Here is a 5732-nt window from a genome sequence, read left to right as displayed (position 1 = left end):
ATGAGTCCATAACAGCTTACTTACGCTGTAATAAAACATAGTGAAGAAGAACGATCTCACTGTAGTGCTTGGCGTTGTCAGCATCTCAGAGTAGGCCAATGTCAAACGCGTTAGTCTTCTTCAAAAAGAACAGAGTCAAAAGACTCAGTCATGTTCTATCCTCAGCACATTCACCAGCGACGACTTGGGGTATCAACAGCCAAAACACCTTGCCGTATCGTTTTGACTTATTTGGGTTAATTTCCTTCACTCTGAGATGATCGACCAAAGCCTCTTGTAGTTTGTGTATAATTGGAGCTGTTGCCTAGTATCAAATGAAGAACAGATAACCGCAAAGTGTTGTACACTGGCTGCAAGCATGGCCGCTTACATTTGTAACCTCACAAACGAGACGCGAAACATGCTTCTTTATTATATTTAAGGTAGGAACATGCGTTTTATTTTCTAGTTTTGTTTTGTCATATTAGGGCCGTGATTGCTGTTAACTCTGTCTTACTCGAGTCTACGGCGCGCATGAAGACAAAATTTCGCATTTCCTGAGACAAGGCGCTTCCTCTTGTCCCGAGCTCTCGAGTTGGCAGATTCAGAGTGATGCACGTGCGGCATTGTACTGTTGGGTTCACGCGATCCTCCGAGATAAGTATGTTGGTGCATATTGGTAATCTGTATTTTCAGTACACTAGCACACACTGATAACGAAAGAGTACAGACGGAGACGGAGCGACGGGAACAAACCGTTCAAACATAGAGTAATCGAACTAAACGCTCTGTCATTTTGTAAGAAAAGTAAAAGTGCTGAAAACTGAAGATTCTAAGTGGACAAGCACGTCGTACAAGCAGTAAAGTTCTAGAGCAGGCAGTGTGGCGGGCACTTGAGTGGCCCGAGAGCGAGGAGAGCGTATTCATATATTATACCTGTATACTATAATCGTTAATTTTCTTAACGCTGTGTGAGGATTTGTAGAAGGGCTCGTGGATTTGCTGGGCTTCTGTTTGTGGCTATATTCACTGGCTGACTTGCTGGGACGGCTGCATTTTCGTAAGAAGAAAACAGAATCCCCATTGCTTCCTGTACAACACACATTTTAGGCCACTAGCAGAACAAATCAGAAAGTTGGCATGCCACCTGCAGGAAAGAAGAGCAGTGAATGTATCAAGAATTTAAAAATATTTCGCCTGGAACTACGAAAAAAAGTGATGGTGAAAGTCGGTGGGAGCTTCTTGTGTAACCTGCTGCATATTCCCATTCCATCTGTCAGTAATGAAACGCTATCGGCACATCACCAGGCACATGAAGTGGCAATCTCGCTGCTAGCAACCATGCCAAATGATACCACGACACACTAAATATTGTTGTAACGACAGCAGCCTAGTTTAAAATCCGTAGGCATGGGTGAGGTAGAAATTTTCTGAATACTAGTAAACAGAATAACTTGAGAAAGACTGCAACAAAGCACAAATATGTTTTATACGAACAGCAAAATTGGCGGTTTTAGAATAATTTCGAATACACAATCAGCGGTTTGGTGAATTATCCAATGGAAGCTTTCTTTAATTCTTACGGAAACATCTTCACTTTATCTTCTGCACTTCGAAAAAGCTCAACGCTCCTCGCTAAATGCACGCACTAGTCCCATTTAGTTCACTTAACTTTGCTCTTCACACTCCATTGGCAGCTTCTATTGCTGACTTGTTCACTTCTGTACAGCTCAAGCTTTTCGGTCAGTACCCGGTGTGGTCCAGTTTTCTTCCATTCGCTTCTTTCTCCACACTTGCCTGCTGTGATGAACGATCTTCCCACATACCCATTGCCAGAAGCCCATTGGCCCAGGTTGTCGATTCGCACGCATACCACGTGACACATATCCCGTTGCACATACCAAGCGGCCCAAGATGTTGAATAATCGGCGATACAGCATCAGCCAGCATCCACAAAGTGGGCGGAGGAGGCCCCAAAAAAAGCTTCACATTAAAGCAATTAGGAAACTGCAGCGACTTTTCAGAAACCTGAACTCATTTGCTGCAATAGCATCGGGCTCTCACAGCGAACACTGCCGTCTTCTCAAGAACGTTTTATTTGCGATGCACGCTAAGTCGTCTCCGTCCTGTGCAGCATCGCCTGCTGTGACTTCAGAAATAGGTGGACAGGTGCCAGAAAATCTCAGAGTCCACGTGCTGCACAATACCTTGTTGACTCGTTAGTGCATCCGGATCCCTACAGTTTATGTCTATAACATGGCCCCTGTGACGCGTCACCGGCTCCCCAATCACTTTTGTCGTAAGCATCTTGCAAAAGCGCAGCTTCTGAAACGCGTTTCTGTTACTCATAGGCAACGATCGCTGGGGCGTGAATGTGGACGCCACCTACTGCACACGGCCACAGGGGCATGAGTAAGTGACGGTGGTGGGCAAAGTTTACGTCATATAGCGAGGGTGAAGTTGAGAGTGAGGAGGCGGCTTAACCACACTGTCTACTGCGTCGACAGCGGCATCACGGCGAAGGCGTAACGGAAGGGACAGAGGGACACCCGAAACCCAGTTTCGAGTTCTTCGCAGCTGTCGCAGCAAAATTACCAAATGGCACCACGCTAGTACGAAATAAAATGCAAGAAGTTTTGCCGCCCTCTTTCGATAAGTAGCTGAAAAGAGCAAATGAAGAAGAAAGGCTTCACCTTATAGGAAAGGACAGCTATTCATTCTTACACTATAAACGGCGTCTCTTTTTGCGCTAGGGTACGAAAAATTTAAAACGCGTTCCAAGGTATACCGCGTGCGCCAGCGTTACACGCGAGAAAAAAAGAAAAGGCGCCGGCCATGACACTGTCCAGATAACAGGAGACGGTCCTGATAAGACAGTGTCGCCTACTCTGAAGTCGCTTCTTAACTATTCAACCTTCCTGAAACTAATCCCCTGAGTGTAAACAGGTTATCATATAGTCTGAGAAAACCGGGTGATAGGGATAAACGTCGAGATCAAAGCAGCTGATATACGATTCAAGCATTACCGGCTCCAAAAGTCCTCGCTCCGAGAGACCAATGATGCGTTAGAATAGCTACGTTAAACGCCCAGAAGATTAACCGACGGGCCTGATTTTCGTTATAGGCAAGCATAGGAAGACAACAATAATGAAGCCGAGGTAAGCATTGGGGTGTATATTTGTAGATTTATTTGGAGTGTAGAAAAGATAAATTGGGTGATTCCATGTAAGATTGAACAAAGGATGGCCGCTCGGCCTTTTAAATTTATTTCAAAATTTTTATATATTGTTGCCTGATGAGTGGAAAGAAGAGATCCGCAAGGAGTTTTGCTGCCAAAAATTTTTTCGAAGCACCGCGGATCCGTAATGACGAAGAGGTGGAGTGCCGCGCTTACCTGCTCTGCTGTTTTGGCCAACTTTGGCTATGAATTACACAAAATGTATTAAAGTTAGGTAGCTGAAATTTCTCTAAATAATTATATGCGTCTTTCTGCTTGTGTTCAGTTATTTTTGGTTTTTATGGATAGTGTAGATGTTTTTATAAAAAACCTCAAAATCGGCCCAGGAAACGTTTGTTTGTCTACTTTGCAGGTGTTTATCTCAAAAAAGGCTTGTGGTAGAGCGGCAAGAATTCCGCATTGCGTTCTAAGCATACTTATTTACCAAACTGCTAAAGCTTATATTTATATCACTTTTCAATAAAGAGATACTACCGGTGTAACTTCAAGAAAACACCGAACAATGGAAATTTCTGATGACAATTAAAAAAAATACCATTTTTGATATTACTTAAACTTTGCTCACTTATTCTCCTCTACATCAGCTTTAATAATCATTAAAAACATATTGCATAATTTTGTTCCATTCGTAGTTACAGCCCGTCGAATGAGACCCCTACGCAAGGCTCAGCGCACCATGCAGGTCTGAAGATTCTATGACATTTGTGATCGCGTACGACCTTTAAATTTTGGCATGATATTGTATCCAGTCATTTATGCCTTAACGCTGCAAATTAGTTGTGGGACAAACTGTAGTGAATCATTCAGAATCAGTTTTATACGCGTCGGGTTCCTGGTTGCGCTGCGGCATCGGAGACCACACAGACGTTTTGCGCAATTAACCTCTACGAAAACGCACTCCGAAATCGATACCCAGCTTTGATAACCCAAAAATAGGATAAAATTCAATAAGCAAGCAACTGTATTCCAAATAATCTTTAGCGTAATGAAAAAAATTGTGAAGGTAATGGAGAACCGCTTCATTAAAACAGAATTTGTTTCTGGGCTGCAATCGTTTATTCGAATGATTCGAGAACGCTGATTTCCTTCATTCCTGTACACATAGTTTCTTCCATGCAGACCCGGCTATGCGTGCCACGTACAATTCAGGAGATGCTTCCGTTGACCTGGATAGCTGCCAGGCATGTCCAGACTGAATGCCATGGAAGGCGGGCACTTTCATCCACTCATTCTTCTTTAAATCGCGGAAGGCAACAACTTCTTTTACTTCAAGATGTATTAGATGCACACCTTTCAGTTTTTCTGTTAAAATTGTTACAAAGTCTCTGGCTGCCCGAATTGCACTTTCAGGGCTTGTTCTCAAGTTGATGAGCATTGCTTGATGCTTGACGAGTCCTCCAACTCCGTCGCACGCGTTTTTCCCGTGTCCAGTTGCTGAGAATATCCATTGGGTATTGGGACAATCGCTCTTTCCGAACTCGTAAAGGCGGTATCTATTTTTGAAATGACTGGCGGCTCCATCACTCACATATGTCACCTTGGAGTACACCGGCAGGTTATCGTCCACCCATTTTGTCGCTTTCTTTAGAGCCAAGCAGGCGTGAGCGTAGTACTACCGTGGTTCAAGTCGTCACTAACAATAGCGAAACTCTCCGTAGATTTTTTCGTTGTTACCACGCATGTAAACACGGATACTTGCTGCTTTTGCCAGTGGTATGCCTGAACTTCGTCAGGAAGCACGACAGTCCAGTTTTCGGCAAAATCAAAGTGGAATACAATGCTCCCACGCTGTGTACATTGCTTTTCGTCGTAGATAGCTTTGCCTTGTGTCTTCCTGATGTGGTTGTGCACGATCCACTTTGCCACTAGAACCCGAAGATGATTCAAAAAAGTATCAGCATCCAAAACCTTTTCACAAGGTCGCCTGCCTCTCACGTCGCTAGCAATATTTCTTCTTCTGGGATATTAAGTTCCTCCACTGTCAGGGGCCCGCCTTTTAGACACTGATTGCATTCGCCTAAAAGGCACTGTGCTGATGACGGAATGCCAATGAATGCTGAGTGAAGGTCATCAGAATATTCTGTGGCCAGTAATGTTCTCAAGAGCGGCAAGGCAAAGTTTATAGTTGGCGCAAATGACACAAATGCACACATCATGCTGGGGATAACATTTTACCCAGCACGGTCGCAAGGTGTAGAATTTTGATAGGCCAATGCCAGAATCAGGATGGTCGTCTTTGTATATGCGGAATGCCTCTCTAATAGATCTGGTCATGAAACGCTTTGTTACTAATACTTTTTCTCCATCGATCGTAACCGACAAGTCATCCTTTCTGTTAGGGCTTTGTCTCGAGCATTCCAACTCGTCCTTCGTGTAGTACTCACGTGCCGCAGATACGCACTCAGGGCTCACCTTGTGCCTCGTGAAAGGATCCGGCCGGTACCACACACCGTGATTTTCTTTCAATTTCCTGGACTTGTTTATTTCATACATCGATGCTTCAGGAATAAGCTTC

At 44.1% G+C, this 5732-nt stretch overlaps 1 pseudogene; it reads right to left on the bottom strand.

The window, feature by feature from the left end:
- Positions 1 to 4304: 4304 nt before the first annotated feature.
- LOC125945074 (uncharacterized) lies at positions 4305 to 5373 on the bottom strand (annotated as a pseudogene).
- Between the last annotated feature and the right edge of the window lie 359 nt (positions 5374 to 5732).

Source organism: Dermacentor silvarum, chromosome 4, assembly GCF_013339745.2.
Source record: "Dermacentor silvarum isolate Dsil-2018 chromosome 4, BIME_Dsil_1.4, whole genome shotgun sequence".
Lineage (NCBI taxonomy): Eukaryota > Metazoa > Arthropoda > Arachnida > Ixodida > Ixodidae > Dermacentor > Dermacentor silvarum.
The sequence above is the reverse complement of the archived record's forward strand: the minus strand, read 5'-3'. Positions and strand labels throughout refer to the sequence as shown.